This window comes from Pagrus pagrus (genome assembly GCF_965226575.1).
Source record: "Pagrus pagrus genome assembly, chromosome: 5".
Lineage (NCBI taxonomy): Eukaryota > Metazoa > Chordata > Actinopteri > Spariformes > Sparidae > Pagrus > Pagrus pagrus.
The window spans coordinates 18,216,754-18,234,116 of record NC_140189.1 but is presented as its reverse complement, the minus strand read 5'-3'; the positions used below and the strand labels follow the sequence as shown (position 1 = coordinate 18,234,116).

At 45.9% G+C, this 17,363-nt stretch overlaps 1 long non-coding RNA gene across 1 annotated transcript; it reads right to left on the bottom strand.

Moving 5' to 3' along the window:
- Positions 1-16,107: 16,107 nt before the first annotated feature.
- Positions 16,108-17,053, bottom strand: LOC311257274. Its single transcript, XR_014622603.1, has 3 exons — positions 16,977-17,053; positions 16,714-16,746; positions 16,108-16,615 (listed from the first exon to the last, which is right to left on the bottom strand). It is a non-coding gene; the product is annotated as an uncharacterized lncRNA (long non-coding RNA).
- Positions 17,054-17,363: the final 310 nt, after the last annotated feature.

Below are 17,363 nucleotides of genomic sequence, written 5' to 3'. Positions count from 1 at the left end.
TTTTTCACCATTAGGTCATTTTTGAATGCTGTTATTGATTCTTCTGTTCTCACTCTCCTGTATACAGTTTTATTGTCAGGTAGATTTGTCTTGTAGTCATACACTGTAAAAACTGGCAGATGGTCACTGATGTCACTGATGAGTAGCCCGCTTATAGTATTGTGAACAATGTCATTTGTGAATATATTATCTATCAGAGTTGCACAGTGGGCAGTTATCCTGCTGGGTCTGGTGATTTTTGGGTATAGGCTCATACTATATATTGTGCTAATAAAATCATCAGTCACTTTGTGTTTATTTGGATTAAGGAGATCAATATTGAAGTCTCCACAGATGAAAATTGTTTTATGACTCTTATTTGTGAACATTTCCTCCATCCATTCCTTGAACAGCTCAATATTTGAGCCCGGTGTCCTATATATACAACTAATGATTACTGGTCTATTTTTTTCTTTGTACAGTTCAATTGATATGCATTCAAGCATGTTGTCCACAACCATTGACATACTTTCCAACACCTTGAAGTTAATGTTTTTGTCCACATATATTGCGACTCCTCCTCCACCTTTATTTTGTCGATCCATATGCACAAACTCAAAACCTTCCAGTTCAAAGTCCACCCCTTTTTCTGCATTAATCCATGTTTCAGAGATTGCAACAATGTTGAATGATTGTTTAAACTGATTCACGTAATCCTTGATACTTGCAAAATTTGCATACAGACCCCTGCTATCAATGTGTATAATTGATAGTTTCCCATCCTTATTGATTTGGTTATATTGTTCATCAGTGTAATAGCAGCAGTTATTATTGATGGCGTTGAAGAAGTAGTTGTCCGGGTCTATGTCATGTTCCATATCCAGTAAATTGTGTTCCGTATATTGAAATGTTTGTAGTTCAGGGTTATCATGTTCATTGATCATCTTTGTTGTGTTACTGTTGTCTCCAAGACTAAATGAGTGAGTTCTTTCATTGTGCATCATGCTGTGTTTGTTACCTTACAGTCCAGTCCAGCCCATGTTGATCATTTGTATTTTTCCAGGTCGTTGATACTTTTGACCATCAGTACTTTTGCCTCTTCCGGTGTTCCGTTTAGTTAAATGAATATTTTGCAGTTTGTAATCCAGGTATGTTGAATTCTTTTCTGTTTCTTCAGGTAGCGTGCTTGTTTGGCGATGTCTGCATTGTGTTTGGTCAGGTGCTCGTTGATGAATACGTTTGTCCCTTTTAGTTTCCTCCCCTGTTTCAGCAGTGCAATCTTGAGTTTTCTGTTTACAAACTTCATGATGACAGCTGGTTTTTCTTTCACGCTTCTTCTGGGCTGAGTGTGGCAAGCCTCGATGTTCCCACAGTCCAGTTCTATGCCTCTGGTCTGCAGAAATGCGGCCACCTGTTGTATCGTGGAGTTAACATCCAGGTCCAGGTCCCCGGGCTCTTCCCCGTTGGTGGCCACTGCAGGAGCGTATGACCGGGGTTTTATATCGAGCCCAGTGATGATGATGTCGTTCATCCTGGTGTATTGCTCCAGGTCGGCAACTCTGTTCTCAAGGAAGGCGATTTTCCTATCCTTCTCCTCATTCTGGATGCGAAGGGCTTTCACCTCCTCCACCAGTGTCAAGACTCCCTTCTGCTCCAGCCTGACAGCGGAAATTTCTTCAGATAGGAAGTCGAGCGACTTTGTTATGTCGTCGACCTCTGGTACCTTCTTCGGCCCCATTTATTGTCCGGTTGCGCTAGTTATTATTATTGTTTTTTTTAACGCTGTTAACGTTAGCCAAGTCAGCTGTTAGCTCAGCGGCTAGTTACTAGTTGGCAACTAGCTCAGTCCATTTCTAAAATCGGCGTTTTGAAAAGTTTCAAGGGTCTTACACCGTTCACTTCTCAGACATCATCTGTGTATCGATGTCGTGTCATGTGACCAGCAGTGTCCTACAAGAAGCGAACCGAAATTGTGTCTGGAAGAGGAAAGGATAAGAAGAAATCCACAGTATAAGAATAAGCCCCGTTTGTTGACTTACGTGGATGATCTATTGCTGTGTTCTCCCACAAGGGAGGCCTGCACAGCAGACACCGTGGCCCTTCTCTGCCATCTGGCAGATAACAGTCAGAAGGCCAGCCTGTCAAAACTGCAATTTGCCTGTGAGGAAGTTGTTTTTCTAGGACACGTGATCACAAGGGAGGGGAAGACACTCTCCCCCTCCAGAATAGCTGCAATTCAGTCTATTCCGAGGCCTCTCACCAAGAAACAGGTAATGAGCTTCTTGGGCATGACGTCATACCTTAACTATGTAGAGATAGAGGCACCACTGGTGGCAATCGCTCATGGGAAAGGCCTCGCTGCAAATGATAAGGTTGAATGGACGACTGAGGCTGATAAAGCCATCACTGACTTGAAACTAGCCTTGCAGGCTCCCCCGACTTTGGGCCTGCCTGACTGTTCACCTTTCACCCAGACTGTCGACGAAAAGGGTGGATACATGACCTCTGTTTTGCTACAAAACCACGGGGGCGCAACAGACCTGTAGCATACTTTTCATCTAAACTTGACTCAGTGGCAGCAGGCCTGCCTGCCTGCCTCAGAGCTGTGGCTTCTGCAGAGAAAGCAGTCATGGCCTCACGAGACATTGTGGGATATTCTGACTTAACACTGTTGGTACCCCATGCTGTAGCATTGATTCTGCTTGAGCAGAAAACATCACACCTCTCAGCTGCTAGGTGGCTAAGATATAACACCATTTTGTTAGAACTCCCAAACATTACTGTAAAGCGATGTACAGTTCTTAAGCCTGCCACTCTTCTCCCCACAGCAGATGATGGATCACCACATGACTGTGTGGCGATCATTGACGAAATCTGTTCTCCCAGATCTGATTTGCAGGAAGTGCAGCTTCAAAATGCAGACATGGAGCTGTTTGTGGACGGCTCAGCATCAAGGAACCCAGAAACAGGCCAGAATCAAGCAGGTTTTGCAGTTACAACACTTCATGACACTGTTCTAGCTGAAGCTCTCCCCTCAAACTATTCCGCCCAAGCTACAGAGCTTTAGGCCTTGACTAAAGCATGCATATTGGCTAAAGATAAATCAGTAAACATTTTCACAGACAGCCGCTATGCTTGGGGAGTTTGTCATTCATTTGGCCAAATTTGGGCAAACAGGAAATTCCTGACAGCCTCAGGAAAAGCAATCGCACATCACACACTGGTTGCCTTCCTCCTCGATGCTTTGCTGCTCCCACAGAAAATCGCTATCTGCAAATGTGAAGCTCACACTAGCAAATCTGACCCGATTTCACAGGGAAACGCAAGAGCAGACGCAGCTGCCAAATCGGCTGCAAAGCAGCCACTAACAAAACAATGTGTTGTTATGGCTTCCTCCCCACTGACACCTTTTGCAGATTTACAGGAACTACAAGCGAGAGCCACTCCAGAGGAAATAAATGCCTGGAGAAAAGCAGGCTGCACTGTGAACGAGAAAGTTTGGTATGGTCCAAACAACAAGCCTTGTTTACGAAAGTATTTGTTTCCTCACTACGCTAAGTTGACACACGGGCGTGACCATGTGTCAAAAGGGGGAATGATGAGTGAGATACAAAGATATTGGTTCACTAAAGGCTTCACAAACTTCTCCCAAATTTTTTGCAAAAAATGTGTGATTTGTGCTACAAACAATGTGGGCAGAGGCATCCAAACGACACAGAGCACTCGCCCACCTCCAGACAGACCTTTTGATCATTTACAGATGGATTTCACCGAGCCAAGGGAAGAAATACTGTCTTGTGGTGGTCGACATGTTTTCCAAATGGGTTGAGGCTTTTCCTACATCCAAACAGGATGAAGCAGCAGTTGCTAAAGCGCTAATCACTGAAATTATTCCACGATGGGGAATTCCAGCGAGAATTTCAAGTTATAATGGCACTCCTTTCATTAGCGCAGCCCTGAAAAGCGTCGACTACTTAGGTTTTGACCTAAAACAGCACTGCGCCTATCACCCGGCAAGCGGGGGGGGGCGTAGAAAGAGAGAATGGCACCTTGAAAAACAAACTTGCTAAATGTTGTGATGAGGCAGGTCTGCCTTGGACCAAAGCATTGCCAGTTGTTCTAATGCAAATGAGAGCTAGAGTTAGAACTAAAAACAACCTCAGCCCATTTGAAATACTGTTTGGTATACCTCTCCACACCGGGATTGGGCCCGGCACAAGACAGCTCCCGGGAATAGGGCAATGCGAAGATGAAATGCTGCGTTATGCTGCACAACTTGGAGCCGGGGGACTGGGTCGTCATCCAAGACTTAAGGAGAAAGAACTGGAAAGCCCGGAGATGGAACGGACCGTTCCAGGTGCTCCTGACCACAGAGACTGCAGTAAAGATCACAGAGAGAGCCACATTGGTCCACGCCAGCCACTGCAAACGGTTCCCGGCCAGTGGACGACGCCTCGCAGAGCGCACCCCCCCCAGTAGGATGCGACCGCCCGACCGACCAGACGACGACGAAGCGACACAGCTGGAGGAGAGGTATGTGCTACCTGCTCCTGCTGGCTGCTGTCGCCGCCCTGCCATTGGTGCTGACGCTGCCCAACACTCCAGAGGACAGCCGGAGCCACAACGACAGATGTAAAAGACGCATACAACTCAACACCAACTACCCCCTTCCTGTCACCAAACCGGAGGACAACGCCTGGTACCAAGTCGTCACAACTGCGGTGAGATGTATAACCAACAACAGCTGCTACGTCTGCACACAGCTCCCACATGGGGTGGGCACCGCCATCCCAGCGAAACCATGGCCCCTGAATGTCTCTGAAACCTTGGGGGCAATGATGGCATTCACAAGAATCCTGGGGGCCACCAGCCGAGTCATTGGGACCCCCAGGACTGGTTCAGCGCGATCAACATCAGCATCATCGACTACAAGGGCTCTGTGGCACGCTTCCATAACATGACACACGCCCTGCGGGGGGTGTATGACGCCGTCATGACCACCAACCCGACACGGAAGAAAGGTGAAGTGTGTTTTGTCAGAAAATTTCACACATTACGTGATCACTATTTGGGCGAGTCTGCATGTGAGCAACACGTCACAGCCACATGCGGCAAGGTCTGGGAACATGCCCGGGCCTCAGAGTGCAAAGACAGATTTCCGTACGTAGGACGACTCAACCTGACGGGCACCACAAGCCTGAACCGCACCGGTGATGACAATCCTGTCATCGCCATGCCCTCCAGCGACGGTTTCGGCTCACTGCGCCAGCACATGTGGGTCTGCGGCCAACGCATCTATCAAGCCCTCAGACCAGGTTGGTGTGGTTCATGTTATCTTGCAAAGCTGCTGCCCTCTGTTGCTATTGTGCCAAACCTCACCTACTATCACACCCACTACTCACACTACTATCACCCAATCAAAGCCCGACGCGCCACCACGCGAGTGATGCAGCAGATAGATGACAGCGTCGTCAACTCCCAGATTGGGCTGGTAAGCAAACTGTAGAGGGTCTCGCAGCTCCTTCACCTGCTGCACAGGAGAGCTCACCACAGGGAGGAGAGGGGGAGGGGTGTAAACAGTGTGGGTGAGTGGGGGGCTGGAAGGCTGCAAGCTAAACCTGCTAGAGAAGCCATTCAGCTCATAGGCTCTCTCCAGACCGCCTGATGGTTGGTTGCCCTTCACTTTACATCCAGTGATCTGTTTCATCCCAGTCCACACATCCCTCACATTGCTCTGCTGGAGTTTGGCCTCCAGCTTCCTCCTGTAGCTGTCTTTACACCCCTCAGCATCTCCCTGAGTTCATGCTGCACTCTCCTCAGCTCCTCTCTGTCACCTGTCCATGAAAAAGGAAAGAAATAGCAGGCAGATTAACAACTGAACGGACTTTACAGGTAACCCTGCTGAGAGACATTGCCACGGGTTTCCTGAAGGCCACGAGGAGGTCAGTCCGCCTGACACTTCAGGCCTGTGTTAGTGACGCTTTATAACACCTGGCTGACCAGATAATGGACATGGAGCAGAAACATCCAGACTCCCTGCACATTGTTCTGGTGGATTTCAACAGAGCAAACCTCAGCCATGACCTGCCTAAATATAGACAGCATGTTAAGTGTCCCACCAGGGACACAAACACTCTAGACCACTGCTATTCAACATTAAAGAAAGCCTATCGCTCTGTCCCCCACGCAGCCTTGGGGCGCTCTGATCACTGCAGGGATCATCTTCTACCAACTTACAGGCAGAAATTAAAATCTGCTACGCCTATAGTAAAGACTGTCAGGAGATGGACCACCGATGCAAAGCTGGAACTACAGGCCTGCTTTGACTGCACAGATTGGAATGTTTTTGAGGCTGCAGCTTCCCACCTGGATGAATTCACTGACACTGTGACATCATACACTATCTTTTGTGAGGACACGTGTGTGCAGACTAAAGCTTTCTGCACATACAAAAACAATAAACCCTGGTTCACTGGTTCAAAACTCAAGCAGCTTCGCCAGGTCAAGGAGGAGGCCTACAGAAGCGGGGACTGAGTCCTGTACAACCAGGCCAGAAACACACTGACAAAGGAGGTCAGAGGAGCAAAGAGGCATTACAAACAGGTTTTCAGCCAACAACCCTGCATCAGTGTGGAGAGGTCTGCAGGGTGTCACCAACTACAGGAGACCCTCCCCCCCACACTGCAGAGAGTCTTCAACTGGCCGACGAGCTGAATGAGTTCTACTGCAGGTTTGAGAAATCATTCACACCTATCACCGCGCCGCCCCTGAGTGGCAGCAGTTGCAACAGCTCCTGCTCAATTTGAGTTTTTTTCACTTTTTTTTTTAGCAGTTTTTAGCTACTAATCTTAATTTCTTTTTGTGTGTTCGTTTTCTGTTACAACAGTGCACCTATGCTCTGGTCTTTTTTTTTGTTTTTTACCGGAGGGCCCCATGCCCAGCCACGGCCCTATTGTTTACAGTCGGGATCAGCTGTTAGTCCTCCGTAACACAGCGGTGCTGCCCCAGGATAGACCCGACGTTCCCTGTGAGTTGAAGAAGAGGAGACGGGGGACCCGTGCCGTAATTCAATGCCATAGGAAGAGTCGTTTCTGACCCGTCCTTCCGTCTGTCATTATGGGGAATGTGAGATCTCTTCCCAACAAGATGGACGAATTAACGGCGCTGACCCGACACCTGAGGGAATATCGTGATTGCAGCATCATGGTGTTTATGGAGACATGGCTGAACTCACTAACACCGGACACAACTGTTTCTCTGGAGGGATTTAATTTGCGGCGCGCGGACAGGACACGGGAGAGCGGTAAGAAGAAAGGAGGGGGGCTGGCTGTGATTGTCAACGATAGATGGTGTAACCCCAGGCACATCACTATCAAAGAGCAGCTGTGCTGTAAGGACATTGAGCTGCTAGCTGTTAACATGAGACCGTACTATCTGCCCAGGGAATTTTCACATGTTCTGGTGGTAGCAGTGTACATTCCCCCCTCTGCTAATGGTGACGCAGCCTGTGATGTCCTGCACTCAGCTGTGAGCAGGCTGCAGACACAGCACCCACAGGCCCTCCTCCTCATCTCTGGGGACTTCAACCATGCCTCTCCTTCCTCCACTCTGCCCAAATTTACCCAGTATGTCACCTGCCACACCAGAGACCCGCACAGTCAGAAGATGGTCTGAGGAGACTGAAGAGGCTCTGAGGGACTGTTTCGAGATGACTGTGTGGGAGGAACTCTGTGATCCTCATGGGGAGGACATCGACAGCCTTACACACTGCATCACTGACTACATAAACTTCTGCATGGAGAACACTGTACCCACCAAGACTGTACGGTGCTTCTCCAACAACAAACCCTGGATTAACCCCGACATAAAGGCTCTACTTAATGAGAGGAATAGGGTCTTTAAGTCAGGCAACAAAGAGGAGCTGAAGACTGTACAGAGGGAGCTGAGGAGGAAGATTGGAGAGGGGAAGAACCACTTCAGGAAGAAGATGGAGGACCAGCTGCAGCAGAGCAACATCAGCAGAGTCTGGAGAGGCCTCAAAACAATCTCCGGCCACAAAGAACCAGACTCCCAGGCTGTGGGGGACCAGAAGTGGGTAAATGACCTGAATCTATACTCAATAGGTTTGATCAGCCATCCACCCATCCCCCAGCCAAGCCATTCCTGCTGCAGCTCCCCTCGTCGACACCTCCAGGGCTTCACCCCTCCACTCCCCCCCCCCCCCCCCCCTTGCCTCCTCCAACACTCAGCTTACAGCCACCCCCACTGTTTCTGCATCTCCTGCCCCATCCACACCTCTACCTTCTCCCACACCTCCTCCTCTCACACCTCCAAATATACAGCCTCCTGGCTCCAATCTGTCCCTCTCTACAGACCAGGTAAGAAAAGAGCTCAGGAAGATAAAGGCGAGAAAAGCTGCGGGTACAGACGGCATCAGTTCCAGGCTCCTCAAGTCCTGTGCAGACCAGCTGTGCCGGGTCATGGAGCACGTCTTCAACCTGAGCCTGAAGCTGAGGAGAGTTTCACAACTGTGGAAAACATCCTGTGTGGTACCGGTGCTAAAGGCGGGGCACCCGAAGGACCTCAACAGCTACAGGCCAGTGGCGCTGACATCGCACCTGATGAAGACACTGGAGCGGCTGGTCCTCATCCATCTCCGCCCCCTGGTGGAACCATTGATGGACCCGCTACAGTTTGCCTACCATCTTGGCTTCGGGGTGGTTGACGCCGTCATCTTCCTCCAACATAGAGCTCTTTCTCACCTGGAGAAGCCTGGAAGCACTGTGAGGATCATGTTCTTTGATTTCTCCACTGCTTTCAACACCATCCAGCCTGTGCTTCTGTGGGACAAGCTGGAGCTCACAGGAGTTGATCATCACCTCACATCCTGGATTACAGACTACCTCACCAATCGTCCACAGTATGTGAGGTCAAAGGACTGTGTCTCAGACATGGTGGTCTGCAGCACAGGGGCTCCACAGGGAACAGCTTTGGCTCCTTTCCTGTTTACCCTGTAGACTGCAGACTTCAGACTCAGTTCAGCCACCTACCATCTCCAGAAGTTTTCTGACGACTCTGCCATTGTCGGCCTCATCTCAGAGGACAATGACAGGGAGTACAGAGAACTGAGCAAGGACTTTATGGACTGGTGCCAGCGGAACCACCTCCAAATCAACGCGGCAAAAACCAAGGAGCTGGTGGTGGATTTCCGTAGGCGCAGCCACTCCCTCCCGACACACGTGAACATCCAGGGAATGGACATTGAGAGAGTGGACTCTCTCTTTATTGTTTGGTGTTCACCCAAACAATAAACTGGACTGGACTGTAAACACTGATGCTCTCTACAAAAAAGGCCAGAGTAGACTCTATATGCTTAGAAGACTGAGGTCCTTTGGAGTGCAGGGAGCTCTCCGCAAGACCTTCTTCGATACTGTGGTGGCATCAGCCATCTTTTTGGGAGTGGTTTGCTGGAGCAGCAGCATTTCCATTGCTGACAGGAAGAGACTGGACAAGCTGATAAAGAGGGCCAGCTCTGTCCTGAGCTGCCCCCTTGACTCAGTGCATGTGGTGGGAGAGAGGAGGATGATCATCAATGATGGAGAACAACTCCCACTCCATGCAGGACACTGTTACCGCACTGAGCAGCTCCATCAGCGACAGACTCCTTCATCCCAAGTGTGTGAAGGAGAGGTACCGCAGGTCCTTCCTTCCTGCTGCTGTCAGACTGTTCAACCAGCACTGCTCTCAGTAGACCACTCATACACTCAGACTCAGTAATGAACTGTTATGTCCAATAGATACCCAATTTAACATGCAGATTTTTAAATTATCCATTGTGTACTGTTGCCATTGTCTTGCCGTTGTTTTTTTTGTCACTGTATGTCGCTCTATGTAACTGTTGTTGTTTTTTTTTCCTGTTCATATTGTATATACTGTAATATTTATTTATTACTATTCTATCCTCTTGCTGCTGCAATAAGTGGAATTTCCCCACTGTGGGACGAATAAAGGATATTCTATTCTATTCTATTCACCCACTCTGACCCTGACACCAGACAACCATCACCACCCTCTTCTCCACCCTCACCCCTCCCCACTCACCGCCCACCATCAGCACTCCCTGCTCTACTCACCCCTCCCCACCCACCCCCACCATCAATGAGGATCTGTGAAGGGGATGTGTACCAGCTCTTCAGGAGACAGAAGACCAGGAAGGCCCCAGGTCCAGACGGCATCTCACCCTCCTGTCTGAAAGTCTGTGCTGACCAGCTGTCCCCCATCTTCACACGGATCACTGGAGATGTGTGAAGTCCCCTCCTGCATCAGACACTCAACAATAATCCCGGTCCCAAAGAAACCTTCCATCTCAGGACTGAATGACTACAGACCCATCGCCCTGATGTCTGTAGTCATGAAAACATTTGAGAGACTGGTGTTGACTCTCCTGAAGGACATCACAGGACCCCTGTTGGACCCCCCGCAGTTTGCCGACTGCAAACAGGTCAGTGGAGCATGCAGTCAACATGGGACTGCACTACATCCTCCAACACCTCGACTCCCCAGGGACCTATGCAAGGATCCTGTTGGTGGACTTCAGCTCAGCGTTCAACACCATCATTCCAAAAGTCAGAGGTTGTTTTTTTTTTATGTATACAATGAAAGGATGATCTACAATGACCTTTGACACTGACTGAGGCCTTCCCAGACCAGTTGCTCTTTTGACATGATTTGGTCACCAAAGCAGGTGGAGGCCTGAAACCTGAACGAGGACAAATAACTTAGAAATAAATTAGGGCCTGGTTTAGAAATGTTTAGTCAGTGATTCTGCACTATTGGTCAGATCCAACATTACAGTATAGACCCAGCATTTCTATATTAGACCCTATTTCTTTGCTGATCTGTTCGGTACACGAGCCACTCATTGCATGTCTGTCCATCCTGGGAGAAGGATCCCTCCTCTGTGGCTCTTCCTGAGGTTTCTTCCACCTTTTTTCCCCTGCTAAAAGGGTTTTTTGGGGCCAAGTTTTTCCTCACTTTAACTGAGGGTCTAAGGACAGAGGGTGTCATCTCTGTGCAGATTGTTAAGCCCTTCAAGGCAAACTGATTTGTGAATGTGGGCTATACAAATAAAATTTGATTTGATTTGATTTGGTATTTCCTACAGGTTTTTTTCCACAAAAGGGTCTAATATGGAGATGTTGGGTTTATACCGCAGATGTTGGTTGTTGGAACCAACATCCCCACATTTTATTGCAGTCATGACACCTCTGTTTCACACAACAGGAAGTAACTTAAGCATGACTCCAGCATTCGTGAGATTATTGAAGACTACTTTCTCAGTATCTAAAGGCTAAAACACCCAACTTTTACCTCTGAGACCCTTTATTTATTAAAAATACAAAGTTGGCTAGAGAATGACTGAGACCTATCCAAATATGGGTGTATGGAGATACAGTCATGACACCTCTATTTCACACAACAGGAAGTGACTTAAAGATGACTCCAGCATTCATGAGATTGTTGGAGCAGCGTACATAGCAGCGTAAATGTCTTGAATCCCGACTAGCTGAATTGGAGAAAAATCACACATCTAGCTCGAGTCCTGATTTACTCAAGGAACTGTTAGCTGCACGTGCTGCATTGAATACTTTTATGATTCAGGACTCTGAGCAGTCCCTTAAATTTGCCAGGCAGAAACTATATGAGTTTGGGGACAAACCTGGAAAATATCTTGCCAGTCTTGTCAAAAATAGGGCAGATTCTCAAAATATAGTCTCTATTACTGACCCTAATGGTGTTAGATTGTTTGATACTAGAACTATTAATAAACACTTTGCATCATTTTATTCCAACCGACAATGCCCTTACCCTCATGCATAAGTTTTTTGCAGATTTGAGACTCCCCAAAGCTACGGATGATCAAAAATTACAACTAAATGCCCCAATTACTAGAGAGGAAGTGCTACTTGCTTTGAAATCTATGCCATCAGGTAAGGCCCCGGGCCAGATGGATTTGGATGTGTTTTATAAGGAGTTTAGTGATATTCTCTTAGACCTTTTGTTGTCTATGCTCAATCATTCGTTTGAAAATGGGATCCTACCTCAGTCCCTCAGGGAGGCCAATATTTCTCTCATCCTTAAAAAAGGAAAATGCCCCGAAAGCTGCGCCTCATACAGGCCAATAGCCCTACTCAACTCTGACCAAAAACTACTCTCCAAAATTCTGGCCCCACGTTTAGAGAAGGTGCTGCCCCATATTGTCAAGGAGGACCAAACCGGTATTGTCAAGGGCCAGAACTCCTGTGATGATCTGAGGAGGCTCCTTAACTTAGACATCATCCAACTAACCCAGAGATGTCAGGACCTGGCCCTCGTGCTGTCTCTTGAAGCTGAAAAGGCATTCTACCAGGTCGAGTGGTCGTATTTGTTCTATGCTTTGGAAGAATTTGGCCTAGGCGATAACTTTGTGAATTGGATTAGGGTTCTGTATAGTACTCCGACAGCGGCGGTTCTGACTAACGGGCTGAGATCCCACAATTTCCCCCTCCACCGCAGGAATAGACAGGGCAACCCCCTCAGCCCCACGTATTTGATATTGCTGTTGAGCCGCTGCCCCAGGCAGTAAGGCAAAACACTTTAATTTCTGGTATTTTCGTTGGTGAAAGGGAACACAAAATCACCTTATACGCTGATGACATTTTGATACATCTATCGCAACCCCAAACTTCTGTTCCCTACTTGCTTAAGGCCATTTCGTCATTCACCGTCTTGTTGGAATGTAAAATTAACATTGCAAAATCTGAAGCTATGCCCCTGGGATCGTTAACTTGAGTTCCAGATATGAATGAGCCCTTTCCGGTTTCATTTACTTAGGAGTGCATGTAACACCTACCTTTGGTCAGATGTTTAAGTCCAACTCCCCCCCCCCACCCTCTTGGATGCTAAGGGCTGACTTAGACCGCTGGGCCCCTCTCCCTCTTTCCTGGCTAGGTAGGGTGGCTCTTATAAAAATGAACATCCTGCCCAGACTGCTATATCCACTGCAGATGATCCTTATATTATTGTCAAACAAGGTTATTAAGGTGCTTGAAGGCTGGCTAACCTCCTTCATTTGGAGCAAGAGGAGGCCCCGTCTCAAGATGACAAAACTTCAAATGGCAGGTTGTGATGGAGGGCTACATGTACCAAATCTTAGATTTTACCAACTGGCTTCACACCTGCGGGTGATTACAAGCTGGCACAACTATGATCCAGCCTCCATTTGGCATGATATTGAGTCCTCTCAGTCAAAGTGTCCCTTGGTAAATCTATTGTTTATGAATAACCCTGAATCTGTCAAAAAACTCTGCTCTAACCCTATTACTCTCAGTACCATCAGAGCCTGGAGATCCATTCGCTCTATAGGAAGCCGGGCTCAGTTGACATCTCCTCTCACTCCCATTCTTGACAACCCGGACATCCTGCCAGGCTGTAAGGACCAGGGCTTTAAAGTATGGAGCACCCAGAGGCTGAAGAAAATAGGTGATCTATTTAATGGCCACATTTTACTATCCTTTCAGCAGTTGTAACAACAATTTGGTTTATTTAATCAAGGTGACTTTTACAGATATTTACATTAAATTAGAGATTTCATAATTAAAAACACCACTTAAATGACTAATAACACCACTTCATGTGTTGAGAAGGCCCTGTCTCTACTGATTAGTAAGAAATGCATTACTGTTTTTTACAGAGCCCTAAACTCTAATTCTCCTCATACCTCACAAGCAACCAAGCAAGCTTGGGAGAAAGATCTTGGCATTGCCATAGATGATGCTGACTGGACGGGAAGTCTGGTCTCAGGCCATGAAAATCTCTGTGTGTAATCGCACCAAATCCATAGAGTTCAGAATTGTACATTGCAAACATATAACACCTGTTGTCAAGAATGAAATGGACGCAAGTAATTCCCCGCTTTGCTGGAAATGCAATTCTGAGACTGGTGATTACTTTCACTGCCTCTGGTGAAGTTACAAATATACTGGTCTAGTATTGTGAATGAATTAACTGCAATCTTTGGTGTCTCAATACGGATGGACCCTATGTGCCTGATACTTGGTCTCCTGGATGATCAGATCACTGACAGTAAACACAGGAGACTTTTCAATATACTAACTTTTGCTGCTAGAAAGAACATTCTGCTCATCTGGATCAAGAATGTTGCTCCAACAAAAAAGTCATGGCACAACATCGTTATGGACTGCATTCCTAGTGAATACATCACATGTATGTTTCACTGCAAAATAGATGCTTTCCATAGGGTCTGAAACCCTTACTTGCAACATATTGGACCCAGCCTTTCATCCTGCTTGCTTTGTGGATTTCCCAAATCAGCCTAGCCTGTTTCCATAACATTGTTCTAAGTGCTCACTTTCTAACAAGCACCTTCCTGCCTTGTTATGCTTGTATGCTCTGTATTGATTGTCATCTGGATACTGCCATGTCTTGCTGCAGGAGATTGATGGGAAGGGGGCTGGTCATTTATTTTTATTTCCATAACATTTTTCTATTTGCTGTACCCACATTCCGTTTTTTTCCTCCTCTTTTCTGTCATGTCTGAGCAGTTCTGTGTGTTTTGAAAAAATGCAATAAAAATATTTTTCAAAAAAAAAAAAAAAACAAAGTTGGCTAGAGAATGACTGTGACCTGTTTGGCCAAATATGGCCCTCATGGGCAGATGAAAAGACTGAGAGGGTTCAAACCCCCACAGGACTGGCCCACGTGGAGTGCAAAATCACTGACAAAACTTTCAGACTTCTAGCTTGAGAGGAAAAAAAGTTTCTCTGGTTGGACCAAGAAAGATCCAGCCCCTTAGACTTATACACCCTTAGACCATCTGTAGGTGTTGGTGCTGTATTGGCTTGTTAAGTGAATCCTTGGGGCTACATCCACTAAAGTTTATACACATTATCTCGGCCCACCAAGGACCATGCCCTGTGAATTGCAATTGCAGATTTTTTTTTTAATATATACAATGAAAGGATGATCTCCAATGACCTTTGACACCGACTGAGGCCTTCCCAGACCAGTTGCTCTTTTGACCTCATTTGGTCACCAAAGCAGATGGAGGCCTGAACCTTGAACTAGGAGAAATAACTTAGAAATAAATTAGGGCCTTCAACTTCTAGAAACTGGTTTAGAAATGTTTAGTCAGTGATTCTGCACTATTGGTCAGATCTAACATTACAGTATAGACCCTTTATTTATTAAAAGTACAAAGGTGGCTCGAGAATAACTTTGACCTGTTTGGCCAAATATGGACCTCATTGGCAGATGGAAAGACTGAGAGGGTTCAAACCACCACAGGAATGGCCCACATGGAGTGCAGAATAACTGACAAAACTTTCAGCCTGAGATCCCTGAGATGTTTAGCTAAACCTTGTAAAGATTTAAATGCTAGGATTAACCAGCACTGCTCTAAGTAGACCACTCATACACTCGGACTCAATAATAAACTGTTATGTGCAATAGATACTCAAACATGCAGATTTTTTAAAATATCCATTATGCACTGTTGCCATTGTCTTGCCGTTGTTTCTGTTTGTCACTGTATGTCATTGTATGTCGTTGTTGTTGTTTTTTTTTGTCTTTTTCCTGTTTATATTGTATATACTGTTATATTTATTTTTTATTCTCCTATCCTCTTGCTGCTGCAATAACCGGAATTTCCCCACTGTGGGACGAATAAAGGCTATTCTATTCTATTCTATTCTATTCTATTCTATTACCGGACTTATGAACTGCGGAAAAATAAATTCCACTATTTTTCAAGTTGAGCAGTTCTATTGAACACATCAAATTCAAGGAACTCTGTATGGTGACTGAACATTTTAATGTTGCATAAGTTTTGAACAGTTTCTATTTCCTCCTGCCTTCTCCTTTCTTCCTGTCATTCTTGAAATTTCCTTCTTTTCAAAGGTATCTTCCAGGTTTTTTCTGCTGCTCCACTTGATCCTTCTTCATTTTCCCTCTCACTCTTCTCCAGATGCTCCTCTTTTATCTCTCTCTTTTGCACTTCTTTAACTTTACTCCTCGTCATCACCACAGGCTCATCTTGAATCTTTGTTTCTCTCTTCTTTCCCTTTTCACTCTTACTTTTCATCTTCTCCAAAGTCTTCTCTTGAATCTTTGCTTCTCTCTTCTTTCCCTTTTCACTCTTACTTTTCATCTTCTCCAAAGTCTTCTCTTGAATCTTTGTTTCTCTCTTCTTTCCCTTTTTACGCTTACCCTCCATGTTCTCCAAAGTCTTCTCTTGAATCTTTGTTTCTCTCTTCTTTCCCGTTTTACGCTTACCCTCCATGTTCTCCAAAGTCTTCTCTTGAATCTTTGTTTCTCTCTTCTTTCCCTTTTCACTCTTACTTTCCATCTTCTCCAAAGTCTTCTCTTGAATCTTTGTTTCTCTCTTCTTTCCCCTTTTACACTTACCCTCCATGTTCTCCAAAGTCTTCTCTTGAATCTTTGTTTCTCTCTTCTTTCCCTTTTCACTCTTACCCTCACCACTCATCTTATTCACCATACTGACTCGGTCACACACAGTTTTTCTTGAGTGAGTTGACAACAATTTTGCTGTTTCTGGGCTTACAAAAACCTGCTGCATCTAAAAAAAGAAAAAGAAATAAGGTGTGAAAATATATTCTAGATCATGTAGTTCGTCTAGCTCGGATGTTCAGGTGTGTTTAAGTGCGGTGCTCTTACACCAGGACGGACTTTGACTGCCACCTTGTCATTCTGTGGGAAAAGGTCAAAGCATGTTGTAAACAGTTTAGAAAGCCACAAAAAGTGAGCAGATCTACTTCACAGTCAAAAGTAATCATTTTGATTTGTTGGCCTCATAGAAACAGATTTTATCTGTCTAAACAAGTCTGTTTACTGTAAAATACTTTTTCTGACATGAGTAAGAGCTTTTCTTGTTTGTGTTATATGTGGTATATGGTGGTATATGTTGACATTATACTTACTACAGGTGTCTTGAGAGTGACAGGACTCACTGAAACCAGGGCTGTATTCAGTTTTAGGTCTGGAGATTGGCTCATCAATGGCTGTGTATCCTGTTAATTTAGCAATATGAATTAAAGAACAAATGAAATAGACAAGTGTGGGTTTTAAAAGCCAAGTTTCAAGTTTTTATTTTGCTAATGTGGTAAAACTTTAGCTTTTTGTGATATGATTATAGCTTGTTTCATGTACTGAGGTCCCCGTCTGTTTTTTTTAAAACGTCAAAAGTGGAAGTACTGAAAACTGTCAAAACTCACCATTTTTTGGTTCAAAGGCACAGATGCCCTTTTCTCATGCAGCTGGTAAGTCCTTTTTGGCACATGTTCCTCATCTTCTTCAGGATCTGGTAC